Consider the following 24,757-nt stretch of genomic DNA (forward strand, 5'->3'; position numbering starts at 1 on the left):
GAAGACAACTTCAGAAGATCATCCAAAATGCTCTCTGAAAATATGTAAGAATAACTCTTCATGAAAAAGTTTTGATTGACTTATTTCATTTTCTGTTTCTCAAGTTGGCATATGCACACTTTCAGGAGTATATGTTGCTGTACCCAACAGGCATGTGAAGTTACAGAATATGCCATATCCTGTAGTACCAGTTGATTTTGGCACCACCACATCCTTTAAAGATTAAAATTAAAAAAGATATAATTTGGAAGCTGTTTTGCAAATGTAGAGGTTAGGAACACAGGGCTTATGATTAGGCAAAACTGCATGAAATCCTGGCTCTAACAGTTGTGAGCTTCAGCAGTGACTTAACCTCTCTAAATCTCAATTTCACCCTGAGTGGGATGAGGGAATTAATATCTACTTCACAGGGTTATAATGAAGACTAAATGAAATTAAGTCTACCTCTTAGCACATGCCTAATACATACAAGTGCTTAGAAAGTGGGGACTATTATAGGCTCTTGGTAAGAACAGAGTTAATTTGGTTACAATCAACTCAGTCCAGCTCAGCTAAGGATGGTTTATTGTGAAAATACAACAAGCAATCTCAAAGACAACCAAAGAAGAAAATATATCTGGCTGGTTTTATAGGGGCTGACCTGGAAAGTCTGGAAACAGTGATTCCTTCATTATGCTTTTCTCTATGCCTTTACTCCATTTGTCTCTAAGTGTATACATCAGTTAATTTACCTCTGCCACTTGGGATATTTTGTTGGAAAACCTTGAAAGAGTTTGAGTGTGCTCCTGACATTGGATACAAAGAAGAGCAATTATGTATTGTCAGAGTTGAAGAGTCTCAGATGCTACCTGGACTGGGTATGGCAATGACGCAGCACAGGGATACATTTCTCATTCCTCTTATGCACATGGCAGACATCACCAATCAATCCTAATAGTGTTTTGTGCTGAGATCAGAATTGGCCTCATAATCTTTCTCAGCATTGCATATCCAGGCTTTCAAAGATAGCCACTACCAAATGAAAGGAAAAGGCTCATGAAATAAAGCTGATTTTCCATTCTTCACCCAAACACTTTTTTGAATAGATGAAGGCTGAAGTTCAGAGAGAGGCTGTGGCTAGCCAAAGGTCATATGGCTAAGCTAGAATCAGAACCAAACATTCTTTGGAGTAGAGGATAAAACTATCCCATGGGAGAATCAGAACTCAACAAGTGCCAAGCTAGTGGATACTGAAAGACTTTGAGAAGATGTTATAGCAAAGATTTGATTTATATGAACATGAAAGGAATTGAATAGGTAGAAAGAAGAGAGAGCAGCATTCATAATGACCCACAGGATTGCTGGGGAGAGACTGGGAAACCTGGTCCTTGAGGTAAGATTCTTCCGTTAGCTGCCATAGAGAAGTGTCTGCAAAGCTGCTCTCTTGTCCTGGTATTTGCCACAGGAGCCATCATCATCATACTGTTGCTCCATAGAAGCAAGAAATGCCTTCCTAGATAGAGCAGCAGCTGTCTACTGATGGTTGTTGTATCAACAATCTACCTGGATTCTTATTGCTAATTAGATTAATGACATTATTGCACAGGAGATCGATGGCTGCATTCAAAATGATGCTTTCCATTTTTAAGCACATTTTTTGCTACAAGTAGAGACAACACTGATAGGAAGGCAGAGTTCCATCTGCATTTGGTGAACCACTTCAGAGAGAATCACACATGCTTCTCTTCTTCCTTTAATTGGGACCAAGGCTACATGTTTTGTTGGTCTGTGATCTCCATTTTAAACAGTCTGCATATCTTAGAAATTCTTCACTATTGCAAAGGTTCTGTCTGAACCTGATAACTGGCATTTTCAGGGACAATTTCTACTCTGGGTTTGACACTTCAGCAAAATCTCTGAGAGAATTTGTATTAAAGCCCAACCAGCTGTTTGAACTCAAGTCAGTTACTTAACCTCTCTGAGGTCATACAGCCTCAGTTTCATCCTCTGTACAAGGTGGATGATATGAGTACCGATTTTACAGTGTTTGAGGATTCAGTGCAACAATCGATGGAATACTCAGCAAGGTGCCTGATACACAGTAGACCCTTAATTAGTGGTAGCCATTAGATTTTTATAATTAATTTGTAATTAGAATGTTATCTTGACTTTCCATGATTCTTTGATTTTCTATACCTAAATCCTTGATGAATTTTATTTAATGATTTCTAAGAAAGGGCAACAGCAGATATTTTTCATTTTTACCACACTATTCTCTGTTTCTGAAAGGTAGATGGTGGCATCTGGTGAGTGTGCCTTGGGCAGCAAAGGAAGGAAGAAATCTGAAAATGGGACACTTTAATGCCAGATAGCTCTAGTGCAACTCCTCACTTCTATAAATGAAGAACCTAGGGCCTGGAGATGCCAAGTGACTTGCCCAAAGACACACAGAAAATTTGTTAAAGAGAAAAAGAGAGGAAGCAAGTAAGAAATCAAAGGCTGCCTGCATTTGAAACCATAATGCTTTTTGTTTTGTTCTACTGCCTGGCAGTTAGCTCAGGCCCTTGTGGGAGAAGGAATAATCAGAAGACCTGAATTCAGGTCCAGACTACCAGTTAGTAGCTAACTGACTTTGAAGCTATCTCTGAGCCTCAGTCCTCTCATTAGCAAACAAGAATAATGAATCTATAGCTTCATAAGGCTGTAGTCAAATTAAATGAGGTAATACATGTAAGATGTCTCAAGATAGTATAAGATGCCTTATACATGGTGAGCACTTAATAAACATCAACAGTGATAACCGTGATGGCATTGATAGCATCCAGAAAAATTAGATGTGGGTAGTTCAAACACAAACCAGGCAGTAGGTCCAGGCAGAAGTGGGCAAGGGTGGCAGTGCTTGTAACTGTGTAGAATTGCAGCCAGGCAGGCTACAGTTGGTTGGACTGCTGCATGTGTGGCATGGAGTTTAGGGAAGGCCACTGGGCTAAGAAAGTGTTAAAAAGTCACTTTGGTGGCTTTCTTCTCCTCTTTTGAGTCTCCGTTCCCTATGCAGTCAAAGTGCATGCATAGGACTCATTTGTGAACTCCTAACCATGCCCTTGCTTCGTGCTGAGCACTAGGCTAGGTGTGGGATATAGTTGGTGTCCTGGTTCTTCTTCAGTGTTCAGCAGAACAGTCTTGACCATGTTCATGACGTGGAGACACTGTGAAGACTTGTGCTGTGATGCTTGTAGAAATTGGGAGAATTGGCAATTTAAATCATTATTACAAATTTAAATATAAATTCAAATTGTGCTTTAAAAGAATCATCTGGCAACAAAAGTCAAAATAGATAAATGGGATCTAATTAAACTCCAGAGCTTCTATACAGCAAAAGAAACAATCATTAGAGTGAACTGGCAACCAACAGAATGGGAAAAAATTTTTGCAATCTACCCATCTGACAAAGGGATAATATCCAGAATCTACAAAGAACTAAAACAGATTTACAAGAAAAAACAATCAAGCCCATTCAAAAGTGGGCAAAGGACATGAACAGACACTTTTCAAAAGAAAATATATATGAGACCAACAAACATGAAAAAATGCTCATCATCACTGGTCATTAGAGAAATGCAAATCAAAACCACATTGAGATACCATCTCATGCCAGTTAGAATGGCAATCACTAAAAAATCAGGCGACAACAGATGCTGGAGAGGATGTGGAGAAATAGAAACATGTTTACACTGTTGGTGGGAGTGTAAATTAGTTCAACCATTGTGGAAGACAGTGTGGGTGTGGTGATTCCTCAAGGACCTAGAAATAGAAATTCCATTTGACCCAGCAATCCCATTACTGGGTATATATCCAAAGAATTATAAATTGTTCTATTGTAAAGACACATGCACATATATGTTCATTGCAGCACTGTTTACAATAGCAAAGACCTGGAACCAACCCAAATGCCCATCAATGATAGACTTGACAAGGAAAATGTGGTACATATACACCATGGAATACTATGCAGCCATAAAAAATGATGAGTTTGTGTCCTTTGTAGGGACATGGATGAATCTGGAAACCATAATTCTCAGCAAACTGACACAAGAACAGAAAATCAAACACCCCATGTTCTCACTCATAGGTGGGTGTTGAACAATGAGAACACATGGACACAGGGAGGGGAGCATCACACACTGGGGTCTGTTGGGGGGAAATAGGGGAGGGATAGTGGTAGGTAGGGAGGTTGGGGAGGGACAACATGGGGAGAAATGCCAGATATAGGTGATGGGGATGGAGTCAGCAAACCACATTGCCATGTATGTACATATGCAACAATCCTGCATGTTCTGCACATATATCCCAGAACCTAAAGTGCAATTATATATATATATATATATGTATTTGCACTTTATATATATATGAAGCATCACCACCACCACCACCAGAAAAAAGATTATTCTGCTGTAACAGACACCTAACCATACTTATTAGATAGGAGGAACAGAAAGTATGTGAATGGACCAAGTGCTGATGTGTGAAAAGTACTTAGGAACAACTCTAATTACCTTTGTTTTCTGGACGTATCAAGATGATGCCCCCTTGGGGGAGGAGCAGTGAAGTAGAAAAGATGTTATAGATGCTATTAGAGGAGGTGGCAAGATGCCCAAGATAAATTCCACCTTCTTCACTTGCTTTTTCAGGGCTATGTCAGCCTCAGTGAATTACATATTATTTTCCAATTTCACAACCCATCATTCTTCCGTTTTTCTTTTCCTTTCTGGCTTTCCATTCTTCTGTGTTCAGTAAAACCCTCTGGCACTTGCTGCCACAGGAACATTGGCTGTTAGTCAAATCCTTCTTCCCTTCAGGGAAACAAAAGCAAATCAATATATGATATTAAACAACCTAGAAGACCCTAGTGATTTAACACATCCTGTAAATGTCAGCCATTCCTGTAGCTGTACATGGTCTTGCTCTTCACATCTGTCAATTTCCCCTCTCTTCTCTCAGTTGCCTCTTGATGTCTCCCTTGGAGAGGGTTAGATTGGCAAGGACAAAATAAGCTTGGAAGAAGGAATAGGAGGCAGAGTGGTCTTCATCACTAAAGGCATTCAAAGAGAGGCATAATGACCTTCCTGAGTGGGACAGTGGGTCATTCAGGGTTCTTTTAATTGTAAGTGACAGAAAACGTACCACAACTAGGTAAAAAAGAAAGTTTAATGGCTTAGACCACTTAAAATCAAGGGATAGGCTTGTTTTTCAGGAATTATTTGATGCCATTGGGAACCACTTTATTTCTTTCCATCTCTTGGTTCTACTTTTTTGTTTGTTTGTTTAAGCTGGGTTTTAGGCTCCAAGATGAGAGCAGAAACTCAAGACCTATCTTCTCAGCTTCATACCCAGCAGGGAAGAGCATCTACCTCCACTGTAGCATCTCTGCAAAAGGTAGTTTCTTTCGTTATCTCTGCCTGAGACATGTATCAATCCCTGAACCAATCACTGTGTCAAGGGTGGTAGGATAGTCTGATTGGTGTAGGTCTCACTTCAATGATCTATACCTGAAATTAGGGGTGGAACTCTCCCTAAAGCCTATTGGCTGGGAGCATTAGTGAATATGATTTTCAGAGGAAACATCAAGGTACATGACTCAGTAGAATAGGAAATGGGTGGAGAATGTCACAAATCATAGATGGCTGTAACCTGTTCTGCTGCTTTGTAGGACCTGCATTCAGGCAGATTATCTAGGAAGGATCAGGTTATATTCTGTGTATATGACTCAGGGTTGCAACCACTGGGGATATTTGTCATTGATAAGAGCTAGGATGCTGTTATCTTAGAACCTGCTGATCAAGTGGAGGCCTAGAGATGGGGAGGCTTGTCCAAGCTCACCCAGCATGTGAGTGGCAGAGCTGGAATGAGAATAAAGCCTGCTGATTCTCAGCCTGGATTTTTCTCCTCTGTTTTGAGTGACTCTGTCTAGCTCCCCAGTCGGCTTCCAGAAAAGCTGTTCACCTAGCTGAGTCCTGCTGCAATAGGGACTGCTGCTTGCTTTGTCATGTAGGGGATTAATGGTAACACTGGATCCACAGCAAGAATTGTGAAATCATTGCAATCAATTGTAGACTTTTAGCACTTGCTGATTGAAAGCCAGGGAAAGTTGTGAAAGGAAAAGGTGGGGAGAGAAGTGGCATCATTTCAGGAAGAGAAGTATAGGTATTTCTTTTTTTTTTTCTTTTTATCTTTTTACTCCTTCTGTCTACCCCACTCAGGGACAGCCTTATGGAGTGTAGAAAGAGGCAGTATAGGACGAAGAAATGGACACTGTTTTGGAGTCCAGAGACCTAGCCCTTATCCCTAGGTAATTCTGGCTGTCCTCTCTGGGCCTGTTTCCCCATTTAATAAAATGAGGCAGCTGGATGACAGAGCTCATCAATTACTGTGTATTCTCTTGTTCTGTTTGGAGTGGTTGCTAATGTGAACAGCATATGGCCCTTTTTTTCTTTGTCATTGTTATATCCCATAGAACCTGGGACCAGGGCTCACAGAATACAACTGCAGGGTATGCTACCTTGGAGGTGGGCAATATGGCAACCTATGAGTTCCTAGCATTTAGTAGGTACTCAGTTAATATTTGTAGAATGAATGAATGTGAGGAGATGTCAGGTAGGACCCAATGAGAATTGTTCCACCCTTATAATGTCACTTCTTCAAGTCTTGAAAGCCCCTTCTGCTTAAATATTCCTTTAAAATGCAAACTATTTCAGGGTTGTTTGGATTTTAAATTCTAAATAAATGATATCTTTTGACTGAAAGAAAGCATGGGGTCCAGATTAGGGGCATGGAGTGAGGGAGACAATATGGTATGAAAGTTGGGTTCCTGTAGAATTAAAGAAAATGATGAAACCTTTCAAGCATCCAAAACTAATTGACAATATAGGACACACTTAAAATTTACCACCAAGTTTGAGAAATAAAATCTTACTGATAAAAATAAGACTCCTGAAGATGGCTAAATAGACACAACTCCAGTGCACAACACCCAGGGAGAGAGATGCAGGAATCAAGAGATCTCCTAGCTCCAATTGAGGTACCAGGTGCATTTCAACTGGTCTGGTCAGACAAGCCCAGACAGGGCAGAGCAAGGCAGGGAGGGGTGCTGCTTCACCCAGAAAGTACATCTGACTGATGAGTCGGAGACTCCACATTTGGCACCCTGGTCCAGATACAGTGCTTCCCCCAAAGCCTCAGCAATCCACAGATCTTTGCCAGTCAAGTGCAGGGAATTACAAGCACAGAGTTCAGTAATAATCCATGATGGTGGCCTGGATTGTTGCACAGATCTAAGCAAACTCATAAGCCCATAAGTCGACTGGGAGAGCCTTTGGACCGAGATATTGCCCCCTCACCCTGCCCAGAGAGAGAGGGAACTGAAAGCCAGAAGACAGACAGAGCAGCTGGGCAGGTCCCTCCCCCATGACTGGAGGGAGAGGTAGCTGAAAGTTGGGAGACAGATGGTGGGGCAGGGTGGGTTCCTACCCTCCCCCACAAACTCCAGAGGGCTGAAGCACTAACTCTAGTAGGTTATGCAGTCAGTGCCTCAGTCCGAGCTGTACGCTGAATGATCCAGCTCTGTGGAGGAAAGGCACAACCCACCATTAAAGAGGCAGGATTAGGCTTCATGTTTTAACAAAAACACAGGAAGCCTACTTAGCAATGGGACGGTGTTCTTGACCACCCAGCAGCGCCTCCAGGTCAGTGGAAGAGGCAGGCCTAATCTCCCCATGTAAACAAAAAACACACAGGAAGCCTACCTAGCAACATGAATGAGTCCCTGGAAACCCAGTAGAGCTTAGACAGGCAGACAAGCGAACTCATCAAGCAGCTCCCTGAGATCAGAGCTAGATAAATCCACAAAGATGGGGAAAAAACCAGCATAAAAAAGATGAATCCATCAAAGATCAGAAAGCCTCTTCTCCTTCAAGGGATCACAACTCCTAATAAACACGGGGACACAACATGACTGAGAAAGTGTGCAATGAACTGACAGAAACAGGCTTCAGAAGGTGGGTAATAACAAACTTTTCTAAGCTAAAGGAACACATTCTAACCCAATGCAAAGAAACTAAAAACCTTGTAAAAAGGTTAGATGAAATGCTAACTAGAATAACCAGCTTAGAGAAGAATATAAAAGACTTGGAGTTCAAAAACACAACACGAGAACTACATGAAGCAAACACAAGTTTTAATAGCTGAAGAGATCAAGCAGAAAAAAGGATATCAGAGATTGAAGATCAACTCAATGAAATAAAAGAAGGCCAGACAAGAGAAAAAAGAGTGAAAAGAAATGAACAAAGCCTCCAGGAAATAAGGGATTATGTGAAAAGGCCTAATCTATGCCTGATAGGTGTACCTGAATGTGATGGGGAGAATGATTCCAAGCTGGAAAACACTCTTCAGGATCAGGATATTATCCAGTAGAACCTCACCAGCCTAGCAAGGCAGTCCAACATTCAAATCCAAGAAATACAGAGATCCATAAAGATATTCCTCAAGAAGAGCAACCCCAAGGCACATAATCATCAGATTCATCGGGGTTGAAATGAAGGAAAAAATGCTAAGGGCAGCCAGAGAGAAAGGTCAGGTTTCCCACAGAGGGAAGCCAATCAGACTCACAGAGGATCTCTCAGCAGAAACCCTACGAGCCAGAAGACAGTCGGCTAATATTCAACATCCTTAAAGAGAAGAACTTTCAACCCAGAATCTCATACCCTGTCAAACTAAGCTTCATAAATGAAGGAGAAATAAAATCCTGTATGGGCCAGCAATTACTGAGGATTTTGTCACCACCAGACCTGCTCCTGAAAGAAACACTAAACACTGAAAGGAACAAGTACCAGCCATTGCAAAAGCACACCAAATGGCAAAGACCAAAAATTCAGTGAAGAAACCGAGTCAACTAACGGGCAAGAAAACCAGTCAGTAACAAAATGGCAGGATCAAATTCACATATAACAATATTAACATTGAATGTAAACGGCCTAAACATCCCAATCAAAAGACACAGACTGGCAAACTGGACAAAAAGTTAAGATCCATCTGCGTGTTGTATTCAGGAAACCCATCTCTCGTGCAAAGACACACATAGACTCCAAATAAAGGGACGAAAGAAGATTTCCCAAGCAGATGGAGAGAGAGAGAAAAAAAAGCAGGGGTTGCAATCCTAGTCTCTGATAAAACAGACTTCAAACCAACAAAGATTAAAAGAGACAAAGAAGGGCATTACATAATGGTAAAAGGATCAATCCAACAAGAAGAGCTAAAGACCCTAAATACATATGCATCCAATGCAGGAGCACCCAGATACATAGAGCAAGTTCTTAACAACCTAAAAGGAGATTTAGACTCCCACACAACAATACTGGGAGACTCCAACACTCCACTGTCAATATTAGACAGATCAATGAGACAGAATATTAACAAGGACATCCAGAACTTGAATGTAGAGCAGGACCAAGTGGACCTAATAGACATATACAGAATGCTTCACCCCAAATTCACAGAATATGTATTCTTCTCAGCACCACATCGCACTTACTCTAAAATCGACCACATAATTGGAAGCAAATCACTCCCCAGCAAATGCGAAAGAATGGAAATCATAACAAACAGTCTATCAGACAACAGCACAATCAGATTAGAACTCAGGATTAAGAAACTCCCTCAAATCCGCACAACTACTTGGAAACTGAACAACTTGCTTCTGAATGTCAACTGGTTAAACAATGAAATGAAGGCAGAAATAAAGGTGTTCTTCAAAGCAATCAGAATGAAGACACAACTTACCAGAATCTTTGGGACACATTTAAAGCAGTGTCAAGAGGGAAATTTACAGCAATAAATGCCCACATGAGAAACATGGAAAGATCTAAAAGTGACACCCTATCATCAAAATTGAAAGAGCTAGAGGAGCAAGATCAAAAAACTCAAAAGCTAGCAGAAGACAAGAAGTAACTAAGATCAGAGCTGAACTGAAGGAGATAGAGACACACAAAACCCTTCAAAAAATCAGTAAATCCAGGAGCTGTTTTTTTAAAAAGATTAACAAAATAGACAGACTGCTAGCCAGACTAATAAAAAAGAAAAGAGGGAAGAATGAAATAGATGCAATAAAAAATGATAAAGGAGATATCAACACTGATTCCACAGAAATACAAACTACCATCAGAGATTCCTACAGATGACACTATGCACACACACCAGTAAATCTGGAAGAAATGGATAAATTCCTGGACACTTGCACTCTACCAAGACCAAACTGGGAAGAAGTTGAAACCATGAATAGACCAGGCCAATAACAAGGGCTGAAGTTGAGGCAGCAATCAATAGCCTACCAGCCAAAAATGTCCAGATCCAGACGGGTTCTTCCAGACATACAAAGAGGAGCTGGTTCTATTCTTTCTGAAACTATACCAAACAATACAAAAAGAGGGAATCCTCCCTAACTCATTCTATGAGACCAACGTCATCCTGATACCAAAACCAGGCAGAGACTCAACTAAAAGAGAAAACCTCAGGCCAATATCCATGATGAACATAGATGCAAAAATATTCAATAAAATACTAGCAAACCGAATGCATCAGCACATCAAAAAGATTATTCATCAAGATTAAGTAGGCTTCATCCCAGGGATGCAAGGCTGATTCAACAGATGCAAGTCCAATGTAATTCATCACATAAATAGAACCAAAAACAAAAACCACATGATTATCTCAATAGATGCAGAGAAAGCCTTCGACAAAATTCAGCAGTCCTTTATGCTAAAAACTCTCAATAAACTAGGTATCGATGGAATGTATCTCAAAATAATAAAAGCTATTTATGACAAACCCACAGCCAATATCATACTGAATGAGCAAAAGCTGGAAGCATTCCCTTTGAAATCTGGCACTAGACAAGAATGCCCTCTCTCAACACTCCTATTCAATATAGTATTGGAAGTTCTAGCCAGAGCAATCAGGCAAGAAAAATAAATGAAGGATATTCAATTAGGAAAGGAGGAAGTCAAATTGTCTCTATTTGCAGATGACATGATTATATAGTTGGAAGACCCCATCGTCTCAGCTCCAAATCTCCTTAAACTGATAAGCAACTTCAGCAAAGTCTCAGGATACAAAATAAATGTGTAGAAATCACAAGCATTCCTATATACCAATAACAGACAAACAGAGAGTTAAATCAAGAATGAACTGCCTTCACAATTGCTACAAAGGGAATAAAATACCTAGGAATACAACTAACAAAGGATATAAAGGACCTTTTCGAGGAGAACTACGAACCACTGCTCAATGACATAAGAGAGGACAAACAGGTGGAAAAACATTCCATGCTCATAGTTAGGAAGAATCAATATTGTGAAAATGGCCAGAGTAATTTATAGATTCAATGCTATCCCATCAGGCCACTAATGACCTTCTTCACAGAACTGGAAACAACCACCTTAAACTTCATATGGAACCAAAAAAGAGCCAAGACAATCCTAAGCAACAAAGCCAGGGGCATCACACTGTCGGACTTCAGCCTCTACTACAAGGCTACAGTAGTCAAAACAGCATGGTACTGGTACCAAAACAGAGACATAGACCAATGGAACAGAACAGAGGCCTCCAAAGCAACACCACACATCTACAACCATCTGATCTTTGACAAACCTCAGAAAAACAAGCAATGGGGAAAGGACTCCATGTTTAATAAATGGTGTTGGGAAAACTGGCTAGCCATGTGCAGAAAGCAGAAACTGGACCCCTTCCTGACACCTCACACTAAAATTAACTCCAGAGGGATTAAAGATTTAAACATAAAGCCTAACGCCATAAAAACTCTAGAAGAAAACACAGCAAAACCACCCAGGACATAGGCATAGACAAGGACTTCATGACTAAAACACCAAAAGCAATGGCAACAAATGCCAAGATGGACAAATAGGATCAAATTAAAGCTCAGAGCTTCTGTAGAGCAAAAGAAGCAATCATTAGAGTGAACTGGCAACCAACAGAATGGAAAAAAATTTTTGCAATCTACCTATCTGACAAAGGGCTAATATCCAGAATCTACAAAGAACTAAAACAGGCAAGAAACAAACAAACAAGCCCATTCAAAAATGGGTGAAGGATATGTACAGACACTTCTCAAAAGAAGACATATATGAGGCCAAGAAACATGTGAAAAAATGCTCATCATGACTGGTCATTAGAGAAATGCTAATCAAAACCACATTGAGATACCATCTTATGCCAGTTAGAATAGCGATCATTAAAAAATCTGGAGACAGATTCTGGAGATGATGTGGAGAAATAGGAACACTCTTACACTGTTTGTGGGAGTGTAAATTAGTTCAACCATTGTGGAAGACAGCGCGGCAGTTCCTCAAGGATCTAGAAATGGAAATTCCGTTTGAACCAGCAATCCCATTACTGGGTATATACCCAAAGGACTATAAAGTGTTCTAAAGACACATGCACATGTATGTTCATTGTGGTCCTGTGTACAATAGCAAAGACTTGGAACCAACCCAAATGCCCATCAATAATAGACTGGACAAAGAAAGTGTGGCACATATACACCATGGAATACTATGTAGCCATAAAAAACGATGAGCTCATGTCCTTTGTAGGGACTTGGATGAATCTGGAAACCATCATTCTCAGCAAACTGACACAAGAACAGAAAACCAAACACTGCATGTTCTCACTCATAGGTGGGTGTTGAACAATGAGAACACGTGGACACAGCGAGAGTAGTATCACATACTGGGGGCTGTTGGGGGGGTTGGGGAGGGACAATGGTGGGTGGGGTGGGTGGGGAGGGATGACCTGGGGAGAAATTCCAGATTAGATGAAGGGGGACTAGAGGCAGCAAACCACATTGTTATGTATGCACCCATGCAACAACCCTGCATGACCTGCACATGTACCCTAGAACCTCAAGTGAAAATTTAAAAAAAAAAGACTCCTTTATAGCCTTTCCACATGTTTCTCCATCCCCAGAGCTAACTGTGGTCTTCCTCAAATGCTTTTACATTTATTATGTATATATGAATGTATAAACTATATATAAAAATGGACATATTGTATAGTTTTATAGAAATTTAGTCATACTGTATTTTTTTGCCACTTGCATTTTTCTTTTAATATTGTTTTTGACATGCATATATGTTGAAATATATAGTTCTAGTTGATTCATTTTAAAATGCAGCAATTCCTTGAATGATAATAATTTGCAGTTACTTTTAATTTTCTTGTTGATGAATGTTTAGGTTGTTTCTGAGGTTCTGCTATAACCAACATGGTGTGATAAAATTCCATGTAAGTACCTACTTGCTACATGTACGTCAGATTTTCTGGTGCAAATACCTAAGAATGAGATTGCTGGGACATGCTGTAGTCCTATTTTCAACATTATTAAATGTTGAGACAGGTTTATAAAGGTTTGCTACCAATTTGTACCCCATAGGCATTGTGTGAGAGCTCATTCTCCAGTGACGTTGACCAGTCCTGTGAAACACATAGTCCTACTTCTTCATGCCATGACCAAGACCTGGACTCCTATTCAATCACCAACAGTCTTCTTGACACACACAGATTATTTATGAGGTGGAAAGGTGGAAGGTACAATTTTGGGGGACATTTAATTTGAGTTAGAGACAAATATATTTTTTAAAAGGCAGTACTATGTAGACTTTAAAATCTGATAGGTTTTAATGCCAGCTCTGTTGTTTACTAGTTGTGTAGCTTTATACATGGTAGTTTGCCTCTCTATGCCTCAGTTTTTCTATGTCAAACTAAAAAATAGTGTTCACCTCATGGGTTATTTGAAGAATCAGATGAGCTACTACTACTTGTGACACCCTCAGCACAGTGTACGTCTTAGTCCACAGTAAGTGGCCAATATGTGATAGCTATTAGCATTATTATAGGTCATGTTTCCAAGTCATTACCATCTTTTTCTTCCTTGGGGGTTTGTTTCTCAGCTGAGGAGGTCATGTTAAATTTTTTTTTTTCCTATGCTGAACAAACTGCATGAACTAAGCAGCATTTAATTCATTTCATTTTTAGCTATCCAAGCCATCTGGGACTGCTAGCCAGCTTCTGACTACCAGAAGGAACAGTGCTGATACACAGAGCAATTTCAGTTAAAAACAAGGAAACTTGGTTTTTAGTTAGCCAGTGTGGCTTCATCACATGTAAATGTGTGTCTTTCATCAGGTTATTAGAAATATTGTTTCTAACCATTGACTACCCATCATGGCCTCTAGATTTTGACTCCTGATCTAGCCCTACCTCTTTTTTCCCAGATAGGAAAATGGAGACTCAAAGAAAAGCAGGACATTTCTAATGGTTCCTTCATGGAGGCAGTTACTTAGTGGCCAGGTCTGGTCTTAGTTAACATACATGACTAATAAGAAGAGGAGTATCTGGGTATCTATTGCTGCATAATAAATGTCCCCAAATTTCAGTGACTCAAAGTCACAATTTATCTTCGTTCATGTTTCTGTGCGTTGATTGGGCTCAGTTGGGTGGCTCTCAAGTGGGTTGCTGGTGAGGTTGTAGTCAGATGGTGGCTGGGATGCAGGCATCTAAAGCCGCCACTGGGCTGGGCATTCAAGATGGTTGCCTCCCATGACTGACAGTGAAGCTGGAAGTTGACAAGAGTGCCTCCACAGGGTCTCTCCATGTGGTTGTGCATGTCACAGCATGTTGGATGGGTTCTCAGAGGGAACATTGCAAAATTGAGTGGTCCAAAAAAGGAAGCAGAAGCCACCTGGCCAGTTGAGGGCTGATTCCAGAACTGACACCACTTCTGCCATATTCTACTGGTCTTTGTAGTCACAGGGCCACCAAGATTCTAGGAGATCAAGTTAGATCTCACTTCTTGAGGAATGGGTGATCAAAATCACATTGCAGAAAATCATGTGAGATGGGGAAGGTTGCAACCGTCTTTGGAAAAGAGGGAAAAACTTCTGTTATGGCACCTTTATTTCCCCTTCATCCCAAGAATTTGCAAACATCTGTGGTAACGTGCTGAGTGATGTAAATGACATTGTGGCTTTTCTTCCCCACTCTGCCAGCCCTGGGGGCAGGAGGAAGATGCATTCCAGTTGAAAGAATCATGGAACATGTGAAAAACCTTTCACTGTCTGGCAAAACAGAAATATTAAATATTTTTAAGAAATACCTTACTCAACAACCATGCTCATACTCATAAGAATAAAATTATTTTTTAAACTTGTTTTAGAAAACGTTCATAATAAAACATCTTGTTCTTGAATTATTAAAAACAATGTTGAGTAAAAAATTGCTTAATTTAGTAAATAATTTTAAAGCAAGTCATTATTTTCTTCAAAGTTGAATTTACTAAAAGCACTCCAAGAATTTTATTACAAGCACGACTGCATAATGTAATTGTGTAATTAGTAATACATCTGACACTGTTGGAAAGATTTAGTTTTACTTAGGGCAGGAACAAAAGGTAGTTATTATTTTTTAAGACTGCATGAGGGACATTGCCTTGTTTTGCTGGTGGAGATTTTTTGTTTGTCTTAAAAAATATATTTCATGATTGAATTAGTAGAGAAAAAAGCCAACAGTTATTAAGATTGGATCTGTGGATAGAACATGTAGTTCAAAGTTAGACTGACCTGACTTAGGTTTAATCCTGGAGCTACCTCTTGCTACCTGTATTTTTTTCCCCCAAAGATCTCATAATCTTTATTTATAATAGGAATAATAATGTCTATTTAATGAGATTGTCTTAACTCTTAAATGAGATAATGTACAAAGATTGTGCTAGGTACCTAGGAGGTATAGATTTAGTATCCTTACTTCAAAAATCTGAAATCTGAAATGTCCCAAAATTCAAAACTTATGGAATTGTGACATGATGCTAAAAGGAAATGCTCACTGGAGCATTTTCAGATTAGGGGAAATGGTAAGTATAATGTGAACATTCCAAAATAAAAAAAATCCAAAATATTTAACACTTCTGGTCTTAAGCATTTCAGACAAGATATACTCAACCTGTCCTAGGTTGGGTTCCTTTGTCGTTCTCACCTGGTTTTTCTGTTTGGGCACTCGATTTTGTGAGTGGTTGGCTTAGATGGTCAGTTTAAGTTCCATTTCAGCTGTGTTTGCTGGACATAGGCCAGAGTTGGTGAATAAACCCAACTGTCAATTTTTCACTAGGTACACCAAAGAAGGTGTTTGTTCAAGACATTGACAACCTACATGCTTAGAATGCCTTGAAATAACAGTTATAAGCTACATCTTACATCAATGAGCTTTTCTTGTATTATTTGGTTTGGAGGTACAAATGTTGATTTAGGAGTTAGGAAGCTATTGCTGTAATGTGAAGGGCGGTGACTTCTGCACGACTGGCAAGCTGTGTTTTGTCTAAGTTTTAGATTATAGTCCCAGTGTAGTAGGCAGAATTCTAAAATGACCTCCCATGACCCTTTCCCTTTTATAGCCTCCTTCCCTTGAGTGTAGGCAAAACTTGTGATTATCACAGCTATAACTCCCTTGGTTATATTATGGCATACAGCAAAAGGGATTGTGTAGCTGTTATAAAGGTTACTAATTAGTTGACTTTGAGTTAATCAGATAGGTAGGACTCACCTAACTACATATCAGCCCTTTACATCTAAGTGTAGAATTTAGAGACAGGGGAAGTGAGAGATTCAAAGCATGAGGAATATTCAATGTGAGAAGGTTCTCCATTGCTGGCTTTAGAGATGGAGGGGGCCACATGGCAAGGCTGGAGAGTGCCTCTAGGACTTGAGTGACCCCTGGCTAATAGCCGCCATGAAACAGAGCCCTTAGTCCTATAACCCCAAGAAATGGAATTCTGCCTACAACCATGAAAGCTTGAAAGAGGATCCTTGAGCTGTAGAAAGGATGGCAGCCAGCCAACACCTTAATTTCAGCCTTTTGGGACCAAAGAGCAGAGGGCTCAGCCATCTTAAGCTTAGACTTCTGACCTACAGAAGCTAGGAAAAAATAAAGTTTTACCGTATTGTTTTAAGCCACTAAGTCTGTGGTAATTTGTTACACAACAATAGAAAACTAATTTGCCCAGTAATTCTCATTGTGGATCTTAAGTTGAACTGTTTTCTTTCCATCGTTGCCAGTTTCCTTGTCTTTAAGTAAGAGGATTTTCTAGTCTAGAACACTGGTACTCATAGTAATTATGTATTAAAATCACTTAGATTGTGACAAGAAGCTTTAAATATAGATTCACTTAGATTGTGACGAGCAGCTTTAAATGTAGATTCCAGACCATTTTCCTGATGTCCTGAATCAGATGATCTGGGAGCAATGCTGGGGGCTGCTTTGTTAACTGGTTTCCTAGGTGATTCTGATATTTGTGGGGCTGGATCCCACTGGGCAGGACATCTGTCTATACCCTGGAATAAGAATATACAGTCTCTTCTAGCACTTACAGGTAAAATTGGCAGGGAAGTCCTCTTTTTTTTTTTTTGTTACAGTCAGAGTCATAGTCAAGTATATGCAATGCTCAGCAGGTGTAAGGCATCGCACGAGAGCTGCTTACTTTCTCTTGTTAAATCCTTGTGATGAACTATAATAACCTGTAAGGTAGGCACAATTATTAGGCAGTCTTTACCGTAGCTTGAGGAGACAGAGCCAAATTTACACAATGCATAAGGGGCAGAACTGGAATTTGAATCCTGACCTTTGTCATTCCCAACTGGGGATTCTTAACGACTAAGTATATCCTGTGCTGTGAAATGCAGTGTCCGTTCATTTCTGTATCTGTAGCCCTAAGCACATGATAGATGAATAATAAACATTCTGCTTATTAAATTATCTGAACTCCATCCTGCCACCCAATACAGAGCAGTTTTTATGACAATGGAGAGGGAGGAGGAGGAGGATGATGAGAACATTTTCTGTGGCAGGGCTCCCTGCCCACTGCTGCCTTTCTATGTCAATTCTGCCTTGTCCTCTTTCTCTACAGTTGTCCCTTTATGTGGGATAACAGCAGTCACTTCCGCAGTATGGGATCCTGCTTCCCTCACCATAGCCGATTACCCCAGGGTAAGACATTGGAAATAGGAAACTTGGGATGGAAACACTCTGATCATGATGGTCCCTGGAGCCGAATCCCCTGCCATAGCAGCATTCTGGTAAGAAGGGCCACAAGCCTTCCCTGCTGCCCAGGCTCCTGGAGCCAGCCCTCTTCCTCTCTTCTTGAACATTCCAGCACCTTTCCATTAAGTTCCTTCTGTGGATTAAGAGGTTCTCTTTGTGACAAAGAACTCTGCTAATGCAGGAGTAGAGACTTTCTGAGCTGGAGGGCATCTGAAATGTCATCTTCTGCATTGTGCGGTCTGGTTGGGCATGGCAGGCACTCTCTGCTTGATGTGGCTCCTTCAGACCCTTTAGACTGGCCCAGTTTTCTCAACTCATTCATGCTCTTCTCCCCTTCCACTACTTCTCCAAAATGGACTCAGCTTGGAGGATGCCATACAAGACCCACCTCTTCCATGTGAAAGGCTTAAAAAAGCTGTGCCATACATATTTAAGATATTTTTCCTCTCTGCTCCACTTTCTGACATTTTCTCCACCATAATTTTCACTAGTTATAACACAAGGAAGTTCTTAGGGTAAGAAAAATCTATTTTCTGTTTGAATTGTTGCAAATTCCAGCTTAGTGGTATCAATCATAATAGCTAACATTTTTGTGCTAACACTTAAAAGCCAGGTTTACTAATATATGTCAAGTGCTTCATGAAGTTAGATGTGCTTAATATAATTTTCTCAATAAATTCATTGAGGCATCATTAGTATTATTCCTTGTTTCATAGATGAGGAAATCGAGAGGTTGAAATGTTCTAAATGGGCCAAGTGCAGTGGCTTACACCTGTAATCCCAACACTTTGGGCGGCTGAGGCAGGTGGATCACCTGAGGTCAGGAGTTCAAGACCAGCCTGATCAACATGGAGAAACACCATCTCTACTAAAAAATACAAAATTAGCCGGGTGTGGTGGCACATGCCTGTAATCCCAGCTACTTGGAAGGCTGAGGCAGAAGAATCGTTTGAACCCGGGAGGCGGAGGTTGTAGTGAGCTGAGATCATGCCACTGCACTCCAGCCTGGACAACAAGAGTGAAACACTGACTCAAAAAAGGTTTCAAATGGGTGAAATTATATTCCAGAACTGTCTGTATCCAAACAATGATATCAAGATCAAATCGTAAAGCATCTCTATTTCCTTTTTCTGCCACCATCTCCATGCCATTCAGTTTGGATACTGGAAAAACCAAAAGACAGTGCTGAACATTCCAGGGTAATGTGAGTGCTACAACAAAGTTGGACACCAAGGGAGGTCATATAACTGGTGAGGGTGAAGAATTCAGAAAGACTTTCCTGAGAGGTATGGCAGAGTATATTTTCTAAAGAAGGCTGCAACAATATTTTCCATTCCGCATGTTGTTCTAGAGTCTTAACACTCCCACATGAAGAGGTAGGGTCTATGTCCCCTCCCCTTGAATCTGGGTGCATCTTTGTGACTGCCTGGGCAAACAGTACAGAGGAAGGGACATAATGTGACTTCTGAGGCTAAGTCATAAAAATGCCATGTTCTTTTATTCTCTTGAGAAGCTCCCTCTTGCAACTCAGTCACCATGCTGTTTAGAAGCCCAAACAGCTCATTCAGAGGATCTGAAACCGACATCCCTGGCTGAGTTCCCAGCCAAGAGGCAGCACCATTTTTTTTTTAAAGTAGTGTAAGTGAGCAACACTGAAAGTAGATCCTCTAGTCTTCAGAGAAGCTGCCCCAACTGATGCCATATATAGCAGAGGTAAGCCATCCCCCTAGGTCCTACCTGAATTATAGATTCATGAGCAAAATAAATGGTGGTTGTTTTAGGCCATCAAGTTTGAGTTGCTTTATTAAACAGCAATAAATTAATGATACCAAAGAGGCTTAGAAAGATGGGCATCTTTCCAAACAAGGTTCAGAGGGCCATATGCTGTTTATTGACAGCTAGTAGTAGTAGTAATAAAAATAAATATTATAATAATGATACCACTCTTAGTAACTGTAGTGGTAGTTAAGTTTCACTAAGTTCTTTTCTGTGCCATGCTCATGCTAAGTGGTTCGTACTTTATCTTATTTAATTCTAATAATGACTCTAGGTAGACACTATTACCCTTATTTTACAGATGAGGAAACTGGAGTTTAGAGAATTTCACTTCTGTTTACAGCCACCCAGATTCTAAGGGGTGCAACTTGCCCCTTCCCACAAAGTTGCTTTTGTAGTATTCCCAAGCTAAAATATTTCCTGCCTGCTTGCCCAAACTCTACCAGAAGATTCATTCTTTAATGGAAAGGAATACTTTTAATTAGATTCACACTAAAGTGAGGATCACTGAAAGGTAGACAGATGCTTTCTTCCACCCATCTATTTGCATTTTCAAGGTGGATATTCACTAATCAAATTGAAAAGCTCTTCTGTAGTGCATTTTTGTAGAGCTATCTGGAGGCACAGGACCTTTTCCTAGAACTTGCCAAATCACTTTGTGCCTTAGACAAAGACCAAAAATCCATCTGACGTGGTCCTGGCAGCTCACACCTGTTCCTCTTTTGGCAGCTTGGAAGATGGGCTGCTATACACCATCCCCTCTAATCTCCACCACAAACTGAGCTGTGCTATCCCCCTTATTTGAGGAATCCACAGCTCAGGCAAATTCATAGCATGCCCAGGATCACACAGAAGAACCAAGACTCAAACATGGTTCCTCTAACTTCAAAAGCTGCGTCCAGTCTGCAACATGACTTTTGCTGTATCTCTGAAACTATGTGAATGACTCAGGAAGGTGGTTGATAAAATACAGCAGCTGGCAGAAGGAGAGCAGTGATCCAAACACCTAAGGGGAATTCTAAATAGCAGAAGGAAAGCAAATATTAAAAACTCATAGACAGAAAAAAAAAAGAGGAAAAGAAAGAAAACCATTTGGAAGTGCTCATTGAGTTGATGCACTGGATAATTTAATAAGCCGTCTGTTCTGATCCGTTTTGCTTCCCTGCTCTTAGCAGGGTGCCGTATGGAAGCTCCCACACAGTAATTATAATGGATGATCTTTCCCCCTGTCTGGGATCTTTGTGGTGTGATTTGGATAGCTCAGCTGCTAAGCTGTTTTTCTTGTGAGGCAGAGTGTGGGGCATGTGTGAAAATATGTGTGAGGGCTTGTGTGTGTGTTGCAGGGGTAAGGGACAGTGGCTGCGATTGGCCCTTACAATCTCTTTGCCATTTTAGCAACTTTTTAAAAAAATTTTACTTTGGGCTCTGGGGTACATGTGCACATCCTGCATAGAATTGTTACATAGGTACATACATGCTGTGGTGGTTTGCTATCTCCATCCTCCCCCTCACCTTCCCTGTCACCTACACCAGGTATTTTTCCTGGTGTTATTCCTCCCCATCCTCCCCTCCCACAGATGTCCCTCCCCTTCCCTTCCCTCCACCCCCTACCTAGCCCAGTGAGTGTTCCCTCTTTTTTTTTTTTCCTGCTCCTTCTTGGGATCTTGGTGCCAGGGTAACCTTTCTGCCTTCTACCTGATCACATCCTTCTCAGCGTATGGCCTCAACACTCAAATCTCTGCCAAGTGTCAATAAATTCATCAGATTAATGAATCCTTTCCAAGCTAATATGGCTCTCACTCAGCTAAGATAATTAATCAACAAATACTTATTAGAAACCTGTAAGTGTCAGGCACTGTTCCAAGAACATCCATGCTCTCATGAACATGGGTTTTAGTGGAGGAGATGGTTGGGAAGCAAGAAAACAAGTAAGTATGAATTTCAGGCACTGAGAAGTGACAGGAATAATAGGATGGCATGTGTTTCTGTTTGGGTGATCAGGGAGCTAAGTGATGTCTAAGGGCTCTGAAATCCAATCTGGACCTAAATCTAATCTAACCTGCCTCTAGCCTGATCTAAGGAAGAAGAAAGAAAGGAAATCTTGTCAAAGAACTCACTTAGGAGAACTCTTTTCTAATTTGACCTCCTGTGTATTGATGAGGCAGGCTGTCTGTTACTTGGCATGCCAACTACTATTTCTTCCTTTGACTTCAAGGATCTCATTTCAGGATAATGATGACAATGGTGATGATGACTGTTAATAAACACAATGTTTTAAATTCTATGGAGAAAAAAGAATTTAAAACATACATTTGGGAATTGCTCTCAAGAGATTTGCTTTGATCCTTTCAAATGGGGTGCACTGACTAGACAGGAGATCTTGAGCAAGTTCCTATCTCTCTGGGCCTCAGTTTTCCCATCTGTAATATGACAATATTGGGATAGATCAGTGGTTCTCAAGCTGTGGTCCCTGGACCATTAGTGGTGGCAGCACTTGAGTACTTGCTAGACATGCAAATTCTCAGGCCCTACCCCAGGCCCACTGAATCAGACATTAAACCCTGGCAATCTGTGTTTTAAGGAGCCCTCCAGGTGAGTCTAAGGCACAAAAAATCTAAACACCACTGAACAAGATGAAACCTAAGGCCTTCCTGAGCATGTGTATTTGCTTCTCAGGCTGGTTGGATGAAATTGGCCTGGAGTGGGATCCTCAGAGGGAGGGATGAGAAACAGAGGGAGGTGCCTTTCTTGGTTGCTTCTCTCCCCTTTGAAAGTTTTAATGCCTCCTCCTTATCCCTGCTTTCTCTCAGCATCCTCTGATGATAGAAGCTTATTAAGATGAGGGATTTTCCATAGGCCTGTTTCAGAGATCCTGGGGAGGAGTTTTAATTGCCAGACTTCACATTGAGGGTGTTAACATTTATGAAAGTCAGCTCCTCTGATTGCCTTTTAACAAGGCGGTAACTGCATACAGGAGATAACACTGGGTCCAGCCCGGCGAGGCCTCAGAGGCAGCTTAAAATAATCAGGCCCAGGGAAAACAGAAAGGCAGGCTGGTATAGCAGTAGCAGAGACATGGCAGCAGCTTTCATGCTCTCTGTACTGGGGGTGGCTAGGCCAGTGGAAGGGTCCAGGCTGCTGTGGGATCTGAGGTGGTTTCAGTTAACAAGGTGGGCATGGGAGAGTAGAAGGGAAAGGCTGGTAAGGTCCTGTTCAGGAACAGAATCGTTACAGGGATGGGGCAGAGAGGGCTAGGCTCCGGCCTCTTTTGTAATTTAGGTTTGAGTCTTATCACTTTCATAATTTTGTGAGGCGGGATAGAAGATGGACAATATGCTCTTGGGTAGTGGAGGGTGGAAAATACATCCAAAGCCCTGGTTCTAGTTTGGATTTGCTGCATTTGCCCTTGGAGCTCCTGGCCGTTTCCTCTGAGGCCTCCTGTGGGCTCACACACCACAAGATTAGTTTTCCTTTTTTTTCCTTTTTAAACATTTCAAAAGCTTTAAGGGTACAAGCGATTTTTTGTTTCATGGATGAATTGTATGGTGGTGAAGTCTAAGATTTTAGTGCACCCATCACTTGATTAGTGTACCTGGTACCCATTATGTAGTTTTTATCCCTCACCCACTTTCCAACCCCTGCTTCTGAGACTTCAGTGTCCATTACATCACTCTGTTTGCCTTTTTGTACCCATAGCTTAGCTCTCACTTGTAAGTGAGAACATGTGATATTTGGTTTTCCATTCCTGAGTTATTCACTCAGAATAATAGCTGCTAGCTCCAGATTGTTGCAAAAGACATTATTTCATTCTTCTGTGTGGCTGAATATACCACATATTTTTTTCTTTCTTTCTGTTTTTTCAGACAGGGCCTTGCTCTGTCACCCAGGCTGGAGTGCAGTGGTGCGATTTCAGCTCACTGCAACCTCTGCCTCCTGAGCCCAAGGGATCCATCCTCCCACTTCAGCCTTCCAAGTAGCTGGGACTACAGGTGCATGGCGCCACACATGGCTATTTTTTTTTTTTTGTATTTTTGGTAGAGATGGGGTCTCACCATGTTGCCCAGGCTGGTCTTGAACTCCTGGGATCAAGCAATCTGCCTGCCCTGACTTCCCAAAGTGCTGGGATTGCAGGTGTGAGCCACCACAGGTGGCCCACATTTTCTTTATCCACTTATCAGCTGATGAGCACTTAGACTGGTTCCATATCTTTGCAATTGTGAATTGTGCTGCAATAAACATACGTGTACTGGTATCTTTTTGATATCATGACTTATTCTCCTTTGGCTAGATACCCAGTAGTGAAATTGCTGGATGGGATGTTAGATCTGCTTTTATTTCCTTGAAAAATCTCTGGACTGTTTTCCAGCTGTACTAATTTACATTCCCACCAGCAGTGTATAAGCATCCCATATTCATCACATCTACCTCTATGCCCACAGCTATTATTTTTTGACTTTTTAATAATGGCCATTCTGGCTGGAGTGAGGTGGTATCTCATTGTGGTTTTAATTTGCATTTTCCTAGTGATTAGTGACTTTGAAGATCTGTTCACATTTTTTGGCCATTTGTATATCTTCTTTTGAGAAATATCTATTCATATCAGTTGCCCACTTTTTAATGGGATTATTTGTTTTTTCTTTACAGCAGTAATTTTTCAAACTGCATTCTCCCTGTCTTAAAAACCCAGCCTCCACTGTATCAGATCAAAGATCCAAGGAACAGAACGGCTGTCATTTCTCGGGGGTCTGTGAGGAGAGGAATGGCCTCTGTTCCTTCCTCTCCTTCACCGGGGGCATGTCTGATTTCTTCTGTTTTTTTTTTTTTTTTTTTTTTTTTTTTTTTTTTTTTT

General features: G+C 40.8%; 1 long non-coding RNA gene across 1 annotated transcript in view; it reads left to right on the forward strand.

The window, feature by feature from the left end:
* The first annotated feature begins 17,383 nt into the window (after positions 1-17,383).
* Positions 17,384-24,757, forward strand: part of LOC116537566 — a 12,229-nt gene continuing 4,855 nt past the window's right edge. The window contains exons 1-3 of the long non-coding RNA XR_004263197.1: positions 17,384-17,464; positions 17,999-18,167; positions 20,860-21,108. This is a non-coding gene — a long non-coding RNA (uncharacterized LOC116537566). The remainder of the gene's footprint in view (positions 17,465-17,998; positions 18,168-20,859; positions 21,109-24,757) is intronic.

The sequence above is a fragment of the Sapajus apella genome, unplaced genomic scaffold (genome assembly GCF_009761245.1).
Source record: "Sapajus apella isolate SASKATOON/1434 unplaced genomic scaffold, GSC_monkey_1.0 scaffold112, whole genome shotgun sequence".
NCBI classification, from domain to species: domain Eukaryota; kingdom Metazoa; phylum Chordata; class Mammalia; order Primates; family Cebidae; genus Sapajus; species Sapajus apella.